This window comes from Rutidosis leptorrhynchoides, chromosome 3, assembly GCF_046630445.1.
Source record: "Rutidosis leptorrhynchoides isolate AG116_Rl617_1_P2 chromosome 3, CSIRO_AGI_Rlap_v1, whole genome shotgun sequence".
Taxonomy (NCBI): Eukaryota; Viridiplantae; Streptophyta; class Magnoliopsida; order Asterales; family Asteraceae; genus Rutidosis; species Rutidosis leptorrhynchoides.
The window spans coordinates 395,941,727-395,960,901 of NC_092335.1; the positions used below are offsets into that span (position 1 = coordinate 395,941,727).

The 19,175-nt window shown below is 37.7% G+C and overlaps 1 pseudogene; it reads left to right on the plus strand.

The window, feature by feature from the left end:
• Positions 1–372: 372 nt before the first annotated feature.
• LOC139901357 (zinc finger BED domain-containing protein RICESLEEPER 2-like) lies at positions 373–15,235 on the plus strand (annotated as a pseudogene).
• Positions 15,236–19,175: the final 3,940 nt, after the last annotated feature.

The window sequence follows — 19,175 nt, forward strand, 5'->3', positions numbered from 1 at the left end:
GTGTATTTATATATACATGGTTAGATTTAGATGAAACAAGAATATATAGATAATACAATTAAACTTCAGTACTTAAAATTTAAAATATGGTGTTTAGCTTGCTTAGTGTTTCAACTATTTTGCAACAGATTCACATGTCTAGAATTTTGCTTTATGGACTCTTAGCTAAAATATTTGGATGAAATGAATTGTAGTAAAGTTTCATCATGGTGTAATTTAGTTTTGTTATGCTATTATGGTGTCCTATATGAATACAGTATTGTAATTTCGTTGTAGTTTCGTTTTAGTATGTTTTATATACATACAGTAATAGTGCATTTATTTGAAGTTCATTTAGTAATTTGATGTTCATTACTTATAAAGCAGAATCATATTAATGGAAGGCATTGGTGAAATTAACTCGACTAGTCCGGTTCGAGCTTCTTCATCAAGGTCTACACATGAGTACATAAACCTTGATGGCAGTGATGAACCAAATAGCTTAAATGGGGTGAACATGCAAGTATTGGAGAGGAAAATGAAGAAAACCGTAATGAGGAAGATGAAGTGGCGGTGAATAATAAGCATCGAAAGACTTCGAGTGTTTGGGACGAATTTGTTGTTGTCACTCTTAAAAATGGCTTGGAAAAAGTTGAGTGCATTCACTGTAGGAAACAGTTGGGTAAGTCAAAAAGTGGCACTACATCAACATATAGGCGTCACTTAGAGAATTGTTTGAAACGCCAAAAATATCAAAGAACTCAACAAATGTTAAATTTTCAAGCTGTTACGGATTTGGAATATGACAAGCCTTCTCCGTTGATTGCACCAAATGCAAAGTATGATCCTAACAAGATGAGAGAAGCAATTGCATCCTGGATAATGGGAACTGAGCAACCTTTTAATGTTGTGGAAGATGACATGTTTGTTTTCATGATAAAGACTGCTAATCCATTATTTGAGAAAGTAAGCAGGGTAACAACAAAAGCAGATTGTATCAAGGTTTATGAGCATGAGAGAAAAAGGTTGAAAGCCCTTACAAATACCACCTCAACGATTAGTTTGACAACTGATTATTGGAAGTCATCTCATCAAAGGATCGAGTACATGGTCATAACTGGACACTTTATTGATTATAAATGGAGGTTTGATTGAACTTTGAATTAATAATTTGATTTTTATGATTTATTGTTAAGTAATTATTTGGTTATAGTTTTAACAACTAATTGTATATTTTTGTCACAGATTACATAAGCGTGTGTTAAATTTTGTTCATGTTCCTCCGCCTCGTACCGGGCGCGCTATTGCAGATGGCATTTACAAATGTTTGAAGGATTGGGGGAATCGAGGATAAGGTATTCTCCATCTCTGTTGATAATGCGTCCTATAATGACAGGGTGGTTGAGACTTTGAGAAAAAAATTTCTCCTTATCGAGAAAGCTTCCTTGCAAAGGTAGGTTGCTTCATGTTAGATGTTGTGCACATATCTTGAATATTTGTGTTAAAGATGGACTTTCAAAGATCGATCATGTTATCGAAGAAGTTCGAGAAGCAGTAAAGTATATTAATTACTCTGAGGCGAGAACCCAAACATTTGCAAATGTTGCACATCAACTAAAAGTACATGATAGAAAGTTATTGATTGATGTTCCAACAAGGTGGAACTCCACATATGATATGTTGTCTCTAGCTCTTAAGTTCAAAGATATTTTTCCAAGGTATTTTTAAAGTTTGTATTTTTATATAATACATTTTTATTGTATAAGCTTTTATCTTCATAATATTTATTAACTTTGAAGTGTTTTTTAGCTATGCAGAGTATGAACTCAAATTCCAAAACTTACCAACAGAACAAGATTGGGAAAATGTGGCAAAAGTTTGTGAAATTTTGAAAGTTTTCAAGGTTTAGAATTGAATTATATATCATTGCTATTTCTTTTAAACTTGGTTTAGTAACAGAATGCTGATTCATTGCAATTTCTTTTTTGTTATTCATAGGTGTGCACTAATATCATCTCAGGAAGTCATTATCCTACTGCCAATTTGTACCTTATTGAGGTTTATAAAGTCAAACAAGTATTGGATGATGGTGCAAGGTCCGAAGATCAGTTTATTCGTGACATGGTGAAAGCTATGAAGGCAAAATTTGACAAGTATTGGGGGGAGTGCCATTTACTTATGGCTATTGCGTATGTTCTCGATCCAAGATTCAAAAAATGGTTAATTGGAATGTCATCATATTTTATATGAACCAGATCAAGCTGTCAAGAACATTAAAGAAGTGGAGGATGCACTTGAGGATATGTATAATGAGTATAGGGAGATGCATGATGCATCAGTGAAAGAAGCTGCTACAATTGGCATTGGATCTTCTAAAGGATGCAACTATGAAAGGTATAGTGAAGATGCTTCAAATGGAACGGGATGGCAAGAATATGAGAAATTTATTAAAGGAGTAGATTTACGGAAGCCACAAGTGTCTGAACTTCAAATGTACTATGATGAAGGGTTACACATATTACAAGGAGGAATGGACTCGTTTAACATTTTGGAGTGGTGGAACATTCATAAGATGAAGTTTCCTGTTTTATCGAAAATGGAAAAGGATGTACTTGCTATTCCAATATCTACAGTTGCATCTGAGGCAACTTTCAGCGCCGGAGGTAGAGTTATTGAACCATTCCGATCATCGTTAGCACCTGAAACGGTAGAAATGTTGCTTTGTGGAGGTGATTGGGTTAGACAAACTTTTGGGTTAAAGAATAAAGTCAAGGTACATTATTTGATCTTAATATGTATATGATATGTGTAACGACCCTGGAATTTCCAACATTTATTTATTAATAATTATTATTATTAATACGTGTGATTAAACGAATGTATGTTATTACATTTACATGTTGCCTTGATTGCCCGTACTTGACTTTTAAGAGCCCGAAACGTCTTTGTGACACCTGGAACTTTCACGAATAATATTTTTAGATATTATTTACATTCATGATTAAATTTATTAATCATTTTAATTAACTAAGGCTATTAGTTAGTTACTTGGGCTTTAATTGGTTTAACTTGTGATTTATTTGAACTTGGGCTTTGTTAGTGTAATGGACTCATGTTATTGGACTTCTAAGCCCACCCTACATTATTATTGGACCCTTTAGCCCACTCTTTCACTTGTAAGTATCAATTAGTTCATGAACTAGTTAGTTAAAGGAGACTTGGAATCTAGTTGCACACCTTCCCCATGCATGCACCCTTAATATCCAACTTTTGTCATCTTTACATTCTAGTAACCAACAAACAAACTCCTCCCCCCAAAATACTGCAGCAAAACCGTGGCCCTTATGGCCTTGGAGGGAGTTCTCTTGGTTCATTTTTGTATTACTTCATCACTTGTATTTTCTCTCATTCAAACACACATTCAAACTTGCAACTTCTTTCTCTCTTTTCTCTCTTGCTTTTCTCTCAAATCTAGTAAGTAGCAAGATAACTTTTCTCTCCTTTTTACTTCTAAAAACTGAATTCTACATCTTCATCATCATCATTCTTTTATTTAAATGTTACTTGTCTTTGATTTAAATCATGTTGTTGTTACTTTGTTACTTGTTCTTGTTATTACTTATTTACATGTTTAAGAATCAAACTCTTTAGTTTGATTCTCCATAATATCTTATATTTATCAAGAACACAAGAACATAAACTTACTAGTTTATGATTCTACATTTATTGTTTCAAAAGATTTAGAGTTCATGTGTTGCAAACCATACTTGTGATTCATGAAGTAAACTTAAAAGTTTACTTTCTTAAAGATCAAACCTTGGTTTGAATCTTTAAAGTATGAACAACCATGAACCTTTTCTTGTTTATTTAAGTTTACTTCTTCAATTTATACACTTTAATTTCATGTAGTTAGTTTACATGGTCAAGTACTACAAGTTAGTCTTGATCTCATATCTCTTGAACAAATTAAGTTAACTTTGAAAGTTTAAGAACACACAAATAAGTTTTCCTTAAATATAACTTTGGATCTAGACTTTTGAGTCTTGGATCTTCAAGATCAAACTAAGAACTATGTTCTACTACTTATGATCTTGATTAGTTAGTTTACTTTCAAGTTTGTAACTTGTTATTAGCTTTAAAGTCCATGTATGTGTTAGATCTAAGACCTTGATGCAACTTTGGTTCATCAAACTTCATACAACTCTTAAGTGAGTTGTGCTTCATGTCTTAGACTTGCACATGGGTTATGATGGTCAAGACTTGGTTAAGATGATGTAGATACATCAATGAGTTGTACACCTGAAGCTATATGCATCAAGGATGAGAACCATGATGAACATCAAGCACCAAGACCACCGGAACCCTTTTAAACTCACTGTTATGTCCAAAACCTACTGACCTGATGCTTCTGGAACAGACCAGTAGACCTGGGCTATTCTAACCTTGATTTTTAGATAGAACTTTTCGAGTAGATAACTTTTTATATAGGACTCGTCTTAATCCGAGTTACGGTTTAGGATTTATGGCCCTCCGATCGTTACTATGTCCTTTAACGTTGTGCAGAAATTTCTGACCTACTCGCACTTAGACTGTCGCCACGGTCAAACCAAGACGAGTTTGATTCTGTAAATTTTACCACACTTAAGGGACTCATAGACGGAGCCATGGCCACTGGTCTCACCTTAATTCAGTAAGGGTAGAGGCCGTGGTGACTGACTGAAGTCAGACTTTATTTTAAACTACTTTCATAAACGAAACCTACTTTACGCCTTTTGTTTGATGATGATTGATGATGACCCTTAAGACCTTAAATACATACTTTTAAACCTATTAATACAATTTACTGACTTAGTACTATTTGACTTAGGTTGAGGACTTTCGGACCGTTTACTTGCACACCTTTCCCGACTACTACTTTACCGCTACATATCATTGTGAGTTATAGCATTCCCTTTTTACTTTAACTTATTTTGGGAACTGAGAATACATGCGGATTTTATGTTTTATATACTAGGCACGAGTACTTAAACTTTATATATGTGTGGGTTATATAACGGCAGAAACATTCCCTTTAGCTCGGTAACGTTTAATCATTGGTTTATGAACCGGTGAACGCGAATCTTAGATATGGATCCATAGGGTTTGACATCCCCACTCGGGCTAGTCGCGCTAGCAGTCAACGAGTGTTTAATACTTCATAAACATACGCACTCGCCAAGTGTACTTTCAGGGGGTATAAACGTTAAGTTAGTTACCAAGTGCCCACGGTTAACATATACTTTATCATACTGTTTTGAAACGCTCTTTGTAGCACTGAAATCTCGTGGCCTACTTACATTACTGTTATACTTAAACTATAGCTCACCAACCGTTGTGTTGACGTTTTTAAGCATGTATTTCTCAGGTACTTGAGGTTGCTTCCGCTGTGTACTAGTCGTGCTGTAGAACCCGCTGCTTAGAGTTGTCCACGCATGAACTACTTTACTTTGCATTCAAACATTAGTACTTTTGAATTATGACTTGTAACGACCATTTGGGGTCATGTACACTTATTATTTGCTTTTACTTAGTGAGGCATGCTTTTGAAATGTAAAACATTTGATGTCGGTTATGACATCACCTTTTTATCATGAATGCAACTTCTTTAATTACAGCATATAGTACTTAACCTTGTAATGATCCTGTTGTTGATGATTCGTACACGATGGTTTTGTACGGGGCATCACATTTGGTATCAGAGCATTGGTTGTAGGGAATTAGGTTGCATTAGTGAGTCTAAGACTGACCCGAGTAGGATTCACTAATAGGACTAATCTACAACTTGCTAGTTTACTTGTTTCCGCTAAATTTACTGCATGCTACTGCTTACTTTTTCCTCTATATGTCGTATGCTACTACATGATTTCACTACTGCATGATGCTACTTGCTTTCGATTGCATGCTACTTTCATACGAATTGCTGTTATTGCCATGCTAGTTACCGTTATACATGATTTAAACTGTTGGCCTATTATTTGCTTGCTTTATGACATACTGACATGGAAAATTTATTTTTCCTTGTTTAGATGTCGGATGTTCCACCTGCTGGCATTTCGGGCAGTACAGACTCAGACCCCGTCGCCCTACCTACTGCTACACCTGCTGCTGCTACTGCCGATACACCGGCCCCGACACCCACTAGTGATCCCGACGCTTCTACTTCCGGAGCTGGTACTAGTGCACCTGCCCCAGTTTCTGCTCCCGGACCCTCGAGGTCACAGCTCCGCATTGGTGGTATTGAGATCCCCGCAGAGTTCGGGGAAGGGCCTTTTCGTAACCACATGCGCACGCCTTGCCGACGCACTCGACGGACGTTTAGTCATGATTCCTCCAGGCAGACACAGACAGATGTTGGCCGCCTTCGGACGCTTCGGATTACCAGCTCAGCCACCAATGTCACCACCACACAATTCGGATGACTCATCATCCGCCGATTCTTCATCATCAGACGACTCCAGCGATGATGAGGATCCTGCTGATAGACCTATTCAGGCACCCTCCACCCCGCCGAAGAAGCGGTACCGTTTCGACGGCACCGTCATTCCAGGGGTGAATGGAGGTCGTGCTTTTACTGACGCTTTTGGCCATCGTCGTAGGGTTACTGCTCGTAAACGAGTTGTGCCATACCCTGCCGACCCACAGATACGTAAGGTTCCCCGTTACGTATTGACTATTCCTGGAACCGTACCACCTAGATTTAGATACGGACCACTTACATCTAGGGATGTACCGTCTACATCCGGAGCCGGACCATCTACATCAGCACCACCGGCACCACCCGCACCACCCGCCCCACCTGCACCGCCTGCCCCACCAGCTCCCTCTAACGAGGAACTGATGAGGGAGGTTGAGACTCTCCGAGCTCGAGTCACTGAGCTCGAGGAGCAGTTGGCTCGAGGAGCAGTTCACCCGCCTTCACCGTAGGACTTTGTATTTAGATTTCATGATGTAATCTAGTTATAGTTTCATGTATTTCATATGTATTGTACGAACTTATTCAGATGTATGAAACTTATTATTATTAATGAATGGAACTTTGCATTATTTAATTCTTGCACGATATTCTATTTACATTGCTGTACGATGATTCTGTGGTATTTGTACCTAGATGCATTATTTAATAACATGTGATGTTTTGATTCCATGTTGGTCACTATATACTGTATTATTACTACTTGCATACTGGATTTTGACTTGAGTCAAAATTTTTGTTTAGAATACCATGGCTAACGGAAGATCCACACCTACCGCCGCCCACATTGAGGATATGATCAACTAACGGGTCGCTGCAGCCCTAGCAGAAAGAAATCTCGAAGCTCCACCGCCACCGCCACTGGTTATTCCACCAGTTCGAAATGGGTGTACATACAAGGAATTCCAGAGCTACAAACCGCATAACTTCAGCGGCACCGAGGGACCAGTTGGTCTCACCAGATGGTTCGAGAAACTTGAATCAGTATTCCGAGTTAGCAACTGTTCGGAGGATAATAAGACCAAGTTTGCATCTTGCACACTATCTGACGGTGCGCTAACGTGGTGGAACACGTTAGCTCAAGCGAAAGGTATCGATGAGGCGTATGCTACGCCATGGGAGGAATTCAAGGCGGCTATGATTGATGAGTATTGTCCGAGAACCGAAATTCAGAAGATGGAAATTGAATTCATGCAGTTGAAGGCCGTAGGGAACGACCTTAACAGTTACAATCGTAGGTTTTTGGAGTTAGCACTGATGTGTCCGACCATGGTCACCCCCGAATTTAAGCGCTTGGAGAAATACTTCTCGGGACTTCCTAAGTCCATCAAGGGTAATGTTACCTCATCCAAACCACCGAATGTTCCCGAAGCAATGCGCATGGCGCATACTCTCCTGAATCAAATCATCCTTGACAAGCCGGAGAAGGCTAAGTTTGAAGCCGGTAGTAGTGAAAAGAGGAAATGGGACAACAACCATAACAACCACAACAACTACAACAACAACAACAACAACAACAGGGGGAGAAACTACGATCAAACCCCCGCCAAGAGGCACAACAATGGTGGAAACCCTAATCCCAACAACAACACCAACACCAACCCGAACTATAAAGGAACCTTACCACAATGCAAGCGGTGCTACAAGTACCATACTGGGTATTGCAATGTTGTCTGTGAGAAGTGCCAACGGGCTGGGCATATCGGAAAGGACTGCAAGGTCACCACTTTGAATGGGAAACCAAACACCAATGGACCGAAGAAGTGCTACGAATGTGGACAGACGGGCCATTTCAGAAACGCATGCCCAAACAAGCGAAAAGATGGAGGACCACCCCGAGGTAGAGCCTTCAATGTTAATGCAAGGGATGCACGCGATAACCCCGACTTGGTGACAGGTATATTCACAATCAACAATCTTTTAGCTTCTGTCTTGTTTGATACTGGTGCGGATAGAAGTTATGTATGTAGACATTTTTGCGATAAGATTAATTGGTCATTAGTCCCGTTAAAAGAGAGTATGCTTGTCGAGGTCGCAAATGGAAAACTTGAAAAAGTTGACCACATTAGTCGAGGAGCTATTATCAACATAGCTGGTGCAGATTTCGAAATTGATTTGATACCCATCAAACTGGGAAGTTTTGACGTGATCGTTGGTATGGATTGGTTGAGCAAGATAAAGGCCGATATAATCTGTGGAGATAAAGCACTTCGCATACCACAAGGAGATGGCGAACCACTGGTTATCTATGGAGAGAGATGTACCTCGAAGTTGAACCTCATTAGTTGCGTGAAAGCGCAAAAGATTATGAAGAAGGGACGCTTTGCTATCCTAGCACATGTGAAAACGGTAGAAACTGAGGTGAAGAGCGTGAACGACGTTCGAATTGTGAACGAATTTTCCGATGTCTTCCCAGAGGAATTGCCTGGATTACCACCGCCGAGAGCTGTAGAATTTCAGATTGATTTAGTGCCAGGAGCTGCACCTGTAGCTCGCGCACCTTATAGACTCGCACCTTCCGAGATGCAAGAATTACAGATTCAACTACAAGAGCTGTTAGATCGAGGGTTTATCCAACCAAGTTTCTCGCCTTGGGGCGCACCTGTTCCGTTTGTGAAGAAGAAGGACGGATCCTTCCGTATGTGTATCGACTACCGCGAACTCAACAAATTGACTATCAAGAATCGGTATCCTCTTCCACGAATTGACGATCTTTTTGATCAACTACAAGGATCGAGCGTTTATTCAAAGATCAATTTGGGATCCGGATATCACCAGCTGAGGGTGAAGGAAAGTGACGTGATGAAAACTGCATTCAGAACCCGTTACGGTCATTATGAGTTTCTCGTGATGCCATTCGGTTTGACAAATGCACCTGCCGTGTTCATGGACCTCATGAATCGTGTCTGCAAGCCTTACTTGGACAAGTTTGTTATCGTCTTCATAGATGATATCCTCATCTACTCTAAGAGCGAAGAAGAACATGAGCAACACCTCCGATTAGTGCTTGAACTCTTAAGACAAGAGCAACTTTACGCCAAATTCTCCAAGTGTGAATTTTGGTTGAAGGAAGTACAATTTTTGGGTCATGTTGTAAGCGACCAGGGTATCAAAGTTGATCCCGCTAAGATTGAAGCCATCAGCAAGTGGGAGACCCCCACTACTCCGACGCATATTCGCCAATTCCTAGGTCTCGCCGGTTACTATCGAAGATTCATCGAAGGATTTTCTCTGATTGCGCGTCCTTTGACCGTACTGACTCACAAGGGCAAGAAGTTCATTTGGGAACCCGCACACGAATTAGCATTTCAAACTTTGAAGAAGAAGTTAACCTCCGCACCTATCCTATCACTTCCCGAAGGCAGTGACGATTTCGTTGTTTATTGTGATGCATCGAAGAGTGGTTTTGGTTGTGTACTGATGCAACGATCAAAGGTTATTGCCTATGCCTCCCGCCAATTGAAGATTCACGAGCGGAACTACACTACGCATGATCTTGAACTTGGAGCCGTTGTCTTTGCGCTCAAATTGTGGAGACATTATTTGTATGGAACTAAGAGCACTATTTTCACCGATCACAAGAGTCTCCAGCACATCTTTGATCAGAAGCAACTGAATATGAGACAGCGTCGATGGATCGAGACGCTCAACGACTACGATTGTGAACTCCGTTATCACCCTGGCAAGGCCAATGTTGTAGCTGACGCTTTAAGCCGAAAGGAGAGGACGGCACCTCTTCGTGTTAGGGCTCTGAACATCACCATCCATTCGAACCTCAACAACCAGATCAGAGTAGCCCAAGTTGAGGCTCTCAAGGAGGAGAATATATCTCATGAACATTTGAACATACTTGTCTCTCGATTCGAGGTTAGGGAGTCTGGACTCCAATGTTATGCCAGAAGAATTTGGGTACCTCTTTATGGAGATCTGCGGAACCTGATACTTGATGAAGCACACAAGTCGAGATATTCGATTCATCCTGGAGCGGGTAAAATGTACCATGACCTTAAAGAACAGTATTGGTGGCCGAATCTTAATAAGGACGTTGCAACTTATGTTGGGAAGTGTTTGACTTGTTCGAAAGTTAAGGCTAAACATCAGAGACCTTCTGAGTTACTTCAACAGCCGGAAATCCCACAATGGAAGTGGGAAAGGATCACAATGGATTTCATTACTAAGCTACCAAAGACGGTGGGCGGATACGATACTATTTGGGTTATTGTTGACCGCCTTACCAAATCTGCACATTTTCTAGCGATGAAGGAAACTGATACGATGGAAAGACTTGCTCAATTATACATTAAAGAGGTTGTGTCTCGTCATGGTGTACCTTTATCGATCATCTCAGATCACGATCCCCGTTTTGCCTCTAGATTTTGGCGTTCTTTGCAAGAAGCCATGGGAACTCGTCTCGACATGAGCACTGCTTATCATCCTCAGACTGACGGGCAAAGTGAACGAACGATTCAGACCTTGGAGGACATGCTGCGTGCATGTGTCATTGATTTTGGAAAGGCCTGGGAAAGACATTTGCCACTCGCCGAATTCTCGTACAACAACAGTTATCACTCAAGCATTAATGCTGCACCTTTTGAAGCATTGTATGGCCGTAAGTGCCGATCTCCTATTTGTTGGGCCGAAGTAGGCGAAAAGCAAATCACCGGACCCGAGGTAGTCCACAAAACGATGGAGAAGATTGCTCAAATTCAAGCTAGACTTAAGACTGCCCGTGACCGCCAAAAGAGTTATGCTGATCTTAAACGTAAAGACTTTGAATTTAATGTTGGTGATCGTGTAATGTTGAAGGTTGCACCTTGGAAAGGTGTGATCCGTTTTGGAAAACGTGGAAAGTTAAACCCACGATACATTGGTCCTTTCGAGATCTTGGAACGTGTTGGACCAGTTGCATACCATTTGGATCTACCAGCACAATTGGGCTCAGTTCATCCTACCTTCCATGTATCGAACTTGAAGAAGTGTCTTGCTGCACCCGAACTTATCATACCATTGGAAGAACTTACTATTGACGACAAACTCCACTTTGTGGAGGAACCTGTTGAAATTATGGATCGTGAGATCAAAACTTTAAAACGCAACAAGATTCCGATTGTACGAGTACGATGGAATGCCAAACGAGGACCTGAGTTTACTTGGGAGCGAGAGGATCAAATGATGCGGAAGTATCCTCACCTTTTCCCGACTCCTCCATCTACCTCAGCTTAAATTTCGGGACGAAATTTTCTTTAACAGGTGGGTAATGTAACGACCCTGGAATTTCCAACATTTATTTATTAATAATTATTATTATTAATACGTGTGATTAAACGAATGTATGTTATTACATTTACATGTTGCCTTGATTGCCCGTACTTGACTTTTAAGAGCCCGAAACGTCTTTGTGACACCCGAAACTTTCACGAATAATATTTTTAGATATTATTTACATTCATGATTAAATTTATTAATCATTTTAATTAACTAAGGCTATTAGTTAGTTACTTGGGCTTTAATTGGTTTAACTTGTGATTTATTTGAACTTGGGCTTTGTTAGTGTAATGGACTCATGTTATTGGACTTCCAAGCCCACCCTACATTATTATTGGACCCTTTAGCCCATTCTTTCACTTGTAAGTATCAATTAGTTCATGAACTAGTTAGTTAAAGGAGACTTGGAATCTAGTTGCACACCTTCCCCATGCATGCACCCTTAATATCTAACTTTTGTCATCTTTACATTCTAGTAACCAACAAACAAACTCCTCCCCCCAAAATACTGCAGCAAAACCGTGGCCCTTATGGCCTTGGAGGGAGTTCTCTTGGTTCATTTTTGTATTACTTCATCACTTGTATTTTCTCTCATTCAAACACACATTCAAACTTGCAACTTCTTTCTCTCTTTTCTCTCTTGCTTTTCTCTTAAATCTAGTAAGTAGCAAGATAACTTTTCTCTCCTTTTTACTTCTAAAAACTGAATTCTACATCTTCATCATCATCATTCTTTTATTTAAATGTTACTTGTCTTTGATTTAAATCATGTTGTTGTTACTTTGTTACTTGTTCTTGTTATTACTTATTTACATGTTTAAGAATCAAACTCTTTAGTTTGATTCTCCATAATATCTTGTATTTATCAAGAACACAAGAACATAAACTTACTAGTTTATGATTCTACATTTATTGTTTCAAAAGATTTAGAGTTCATGTGTTGCAAACCATACTTGTGATTCATGAAGTAAACTTAAAAGTTTACTTTCTTAAAGATCAAACCTTGGTTTGAATCTTTAAAGTATGAACAACCATGAACCTTTTCTTGTTTATTTAAGTTTACTTCTTCAATTTATACACTTTAATTTCATGTAGTTAGTTTACATGGTCAAGTACTACAAGTTAGTCTTGATCTCATATCTCTTGAACAAATTAAGTTAACTTTGAAAGTTCAAGAACACACAAATAAGTTTTCCTTAAATATAACTTTGGATCTAGACTTTTGAGTCTTGGATCTTCAAGATCAAACTAAGAACTATGTTCTACTACTTATGATCTTGATTAGTTAGTTTACTTTCAAGTTTGTAACTTGTTATTAGCTTTAAAGTCCATGTATGTGTTAGATCTAAGACCTTGATGCAACTTTGGTTCATTAAACTTCATACAACTCTTAAGTGAGTTGTGCTTCATGTCTTAGACTTGCACATGGGTTATGATGGTCAAGACTTGGTTAAGATGATGTAGATACATCAATGAGTTATACACTTGAAGCTATATGCATCAAGGATGAGAACCATGATGAACATCAAGCACCAAGACCACCGGAACCCTTTTAAACTCACTGTTCTGTCCAAAACCTACTGACCTGATGCTTCTGGAACAGACCAGTAGACCTGGGCTGTTATAACCTTTATTTTTAGATAGAACTTTTCGAGTAGATAACTTTTTATATAGGACTCGTCTTAATCCGAGTTACGGTTTAGGATTTATGGCCCTCCGATCGTTACTATGTCCTTTAAAGTTGTGCAGAAATATCTGACCTACTCGCACTTAGACTGTCGCCACGGTCAAACCAAGACGAGTTTGCTTCTGTAAATTTTACCACACTTAAGGGACTCATAGACGGAGCCATGGCCACTGGTCTCACCTTAATTCAGTAAGGGTAGAGGCCGTGGTGACTGACTGAAGTCAGACTTTATTTTAAACTACTTTCATAAACGAAACCTACTTTACGCCTTTTGTTTGATGATGATTGATGATGACCCTTAAGACCTTAAATACATACTTTTAAACCTATTAAGACAATTTACTGACTTAGTACTATTTGACTTAGGTTGAGGACTTTCGGACCGTTTACTTGCACACCTTTCCCGACTACTACTTTACCGCTACATATCATTGTGAGTTATAGCATTCCCTTTTTACTTTAACTTATTTTGGGAACTGAGAATACATGCGGATTTTATGTTTTACATACTAGGCACGAGTACTTAAACTTTATATATGTGTGGGTTATATAACGGCAGAAACATTCCCTTTAGCTCGGTAACGTTTAATCATTGGTTTATGAACCGGTGAACGCGAATCTTAGATATGGATCCATAGGGTTTGACATCCCCACTCGGGCTAGTCACGCTAGCAGTCAACGAGTGTTTAATACTTCGTAAACATACGCACTCGCCAAGTGTACTTTCAGGGGGTATAAACGTTAAGTTAGTTACCAAGTGCCCACGGTTAACATATACTTTATCATACTGTTTTGAAACGCTCTTTGTAGCACTAAAATCTCGTGGCCTACTTACATTACTGTTATACTTAAACTATAGATCACCAACCGTTGTGTTGACATTTTTAAGCATGTATTTCTCAGGTACTTGAGGTTGCTTCCGCTGTGTACTAGTCGTGCTGTAGAACCCGCTGCTTAGAGTTGTCCACGCATGAACTACTTTACTTTGCATTCAAACATTAGTACTTTTGAATTATGACTTGTAACAACCATTTGGGGTCACGTACACTTATTATTTGCTTCTACTTAGTGAGGCATGCTTTTGAAATGTAAAACATTTGATGTCGGTTATGACATCACCTTTTTATCATGAATGCAACTTCTTTAATTACAGCATATAGTACTTAACCTTGTAATGATCCTGTTGTTGATGATTCGTACACGATGATTTTGTACGGGGCATCACAATATGTATGTATTTTTTTCTTAACTAGCTGATTTATTTTTTTAGGAGGAACTACCCATAGAGATTTTATTGCCTGACGTGAAGCGTTCAACTTGAAGGTAACTTTTCTTTTACAACTTAAAAAACTATTAATTAAAATGGAATTTTGAATGTTAATGTTACTTGTTTAGTTTGTGTATTAGCTAACAATGCAATTAGGGTCCTTATGTCTTTGTCGTAACTTGTTTTGACATTGATAATTTTTGCAAACTCACTTTCTTTTAGGTTATCATTGATAGTTTTTGCAGACTTACTAAACTGTTTCTATACACATGTTCTTCTTTTTACTTGTATTATTGAGTTTAAGCTTAGAATGTCTAATTTATCTTTATTAATGCAGGGTTCTTTTTCATGTAATTCATTTTTGGAGCTTATTAAACTAATGGAGACGTGCATATTTTTGATCTTGCATAAAGTTGCTTTTGGTGCAGAATGTTTGATTGTTTTGTTCCGTGTATGGTTTATTTTGCATGTTTGTTATGATGTTGAGTTTCTATACTATGCCATGAGAAGTGATGAATTGTTATAATCAACTTTTCCTTTATTATGAGTACTTAAATTGGAGGATGTTATTTACTTTTTTGTGAATGAAATTATGAGTAGTAACAAATTTATTAACGAGCTCCAGGTTTTTCTTAACGAGCCGAGCTCAATTCGAGCTTAAGCTCAATTAATCAAATAACGAGCCTATAATGAGCCGAGCTCGAGCTTAAAGCGTAAGGCTCGAATCGAGCCGAGCTCGAGCTTGAGCTTTTTGAAACCTAAACGAGCCGAGCTCAAACACTACCAAGCTCGAGCTAGGCTCGGCTCGTTTACAGCCCTATTTAAGATGGTGGCGTGTGGTGTATACTTTAGTGATAGTTTTCTGGAAATGTTTGGCTATACATACAGACGCATACATACATATATGTGGTGATATATATCAGAAAAGGAAATGAAGTTTATGAACAAACGAATGGAATTAGTTGTAGAAGGAATGTAAAATTTGTTAAGTATATGTTTGGTGATCAGTTTAGTTGAGCTTTTTAGGTGAAGTCGACGGTCGCCGGTAGGCCAGCAGCCCGGTGAAGAATGAAGAAGTGGTGTGGGGATTGTAGGTGGTGTCGTGGTGGATGGTGGCAGTCGAACAAAAGAGGATGATGAAGAATGGTGATTGTTGTCGGTGGTCGTGCTCACGGTAGTTGTGTTGAAGAAGAAGAGAAAGGGAGATGTGTAGTTATGTATGTTATCCTGCATCTATATATCTATATATATAAATTAGATTTAGATATATAGCAAGTGCCAACATTAACCAAGTGTAATTATTGTTACAGTTATCAATCATCTCAATACAACTTTACAGATCAATTGAAACAAATTCAGTTGCCTATCATATTCAACACAATAACATAATAATAATATAATAATTAATATAATATAATTAAAAATATAAACGTGTTATTAAGTTAGTCGTCATCTACTATTTCATTCACGGACTGAAATTCGTGCTCCGTTGTTAAATTATTGGCGGACTAAAAGTTCTCAAAAAAAATCTCAAATTTTTACATAAATTATAAATATTTATTCTAATCATTATTTATGGTCATTAATTGATTAAAATTATTAAATAAAAATTAAATCAACTGTCCGCGCTCGATCTCAGGTAAAATATAAAAAGTGTTAAAATTTAGTAATTAGATCCTAAATATATTTCTAATAAGCCTATAATTTATATTACTCATTTTCGGATAATTATTTATTTTTAAAATCACATAAGTTCTTTTTTTAAGTCGTTTAATATTGATCGAATGACAATTGAGCGTTACTGTCGATTACAAACTAAATTCGAAATCATATATATATATATATATATATATATATATATATATATATATATATATATATATATATATATATATATATATATATATATATATATATATATATATAATATACTTCAATTATATATATTAATATATTATAATATCATATTTTATTTTATTTTACATAATAAATTCTAATAATTAAATCATATAATATTTCAAATTATATTTTAAATTATTATTATATATTCATATATTTAAATATATATGTATCTATTTACAAATAGTGGTTCGTGAATCGTCGAGAGCAGTCGAAGTTTAATGAATGTAAGAAAACAGTTCAAAAATTTTGAGACTCGGGATAACGGGCTTTGCTTATCGTGTCAGAATTATGAAATCGTATCGTGAGTTTGGTTCAAAATTAGTCAAAATTTTCCGGGTCGTGACATGATGTAGATCAACATCAACACAATTTAGTGCTCACTCATGAATCAACAACCATGACCCATTTCAATTTGCTACCATTACATCAACGGTCTATATGCATTGTTTTCCTTTAGCATGCTAGTTCAAAACAACAAATTTCTACAACTTTAATACTACTTCCATACACATCTAGTCATTTCTAAAACCAATTGGTGATAGAGAGACTTTCCCTTAGACTTATATATATACATTTGTTTTGTCCCATGACCGATGTGGGACTTTGGTTTGCACCCTAACAAGGTCTCCCTCATACGACAGTTTCATCTGTTCTCAAGGTTGCTTTTATCAACGGTGTGGTCGTTAGGGGTGCTCGGGTCGTTGTTTTTCTCCATCCGGATCTAAGGTGGATGTTCTTGGGTTTCCAAGCGAAGGTTTTGAAGTGTGGGTCGCGATTTTAGATGGTTCGTTAGGAGTTTTTGAGTTTTTGAGTTTTGTTTGATTATTGGTAAATGTTTCTTTCTATTTGTGTTAATTTAGGTTTTTTGAAGTTTTTTGGTCGACGAAGGTGGGTTTCAGAGGGTGATTTGTGACGTCAATATGTTGGTTGGTTTGTTTGGTTGGTGGTAGTTTCTTGCATATTCTATCCCCATATTTGTGGCGACGATGCTTGGTAGGCTCCACGGAACTTCAAGTGTTGGTCTTCAATTTGCTATGTGATGATTCTTTAATGGTATCCATGGTACTTGACGAACGACGGATGGCTGTTCAATGAGTGTTTTTGCTTGTTTTCGGTTTTTTGCAATGTGGTTATGATCGATTAAATAGATGTTTTAATTTTCATAGTTGAGTTTGATTGCCACATTTGGTTATTCAAGTAGATCGTATGATCTATTCAAAAGTGTTTATGTAGGTTTTGTTTCATTTGTAACAAAATTAGTTTTTGAAACAACAACAACAACAAAACTCAATCTTACAAAAGTGGGTTACGGGGGAGGTAAGATGTAGACAATCCTTACCCTATCATAGAATAAAGAGAAGTCATATATCCACCTAGAGTGATACACTCCAAGAGTAGAGAAAGTCCTCCCTCTCAATGTTCTATGGATAGAGAGATTGCTTTCGAATGGACATCCGACCAATAATTTGGTTAAAAAATGTTTAAAAAAAATAAAAAAAGCAAGTGTGAGACATCATGAAAATGGTAAAATCAAATTTTCATAGGTTTTAAACCTGCCCGAAGTTCAAGTTAGGCTGTAAGCGACAGTCAAGTCTCCAATAAATCGACGCTTAATGTTGACTCGATTAATAGAGTCATCAAAAGTAGAAGGTTTTTTCTTATTCGGGCTACCCGAGAGGGCGAGTAATCTGACCCCATACTCTGATGTACGCAGCCCAGCAGGATTACTCCCTAACTGTATCCAACCCATCATTGACCACCACTAAATATTCGTTCTAGACAGGATTCGAACCTGAGACCTCTTTCAAGGAACTCAGGGCCCCAACCACTTGGCTATCTTGTGATGGTTAAAGTAGAAGGTTTTTTTTCTGTTCGGGCTACCCGGTAGGGCGAGTAATCCGACCCCACACTTTGATGTACGCAACCTAACAAGTTTACTCCCTGACTGTTTCCAACCCATCGCTTACCACCACTAAATATTCGTCCTAGACATGATTCGAACGTGAGACATCTTCCAAGGAACTCAGAGTCCGGGCTATTTTTAACACGTTTTATTTATTTAGATTCTTGTTTTTTCTCAAAAAAATAAAAATAAAAAAATAATTGAGAACATAGCGTTGTTAAATCTAAGCACGTGCTTCGTACATTCGCATCCCCTTTCTTTCCATTTCTCAAATCAAACATCTTTTTCAATTACTCATCGCCATCATCTGCGTAACCAATAACCATCCTGTGGTACGCTTTTAACAATTATTGATTACATGTACTTTATAATCACTTACTTCAATTATTTTACTATAGGGAAAAAATGCATTACTGAACTTGTAATAAATTAGGGCATTTCAAACCTAACCTAATATACGTCAATATTTAAAAGGGCAAATAGCCCAACAAAGTAATGTAAGTTATCAAATTTTCCGACAAAAGTAACGTTAATAATTTCGTGCTAAAAAAGGATTATATATTTATTTTTGATGCAATTAAAGGAGTGGATGACCTATTGAGAAGGTAACAGGTTATAAAGTTTATGTGGAGTGATTAAGTGTCTTTTCTCATAATAAAAT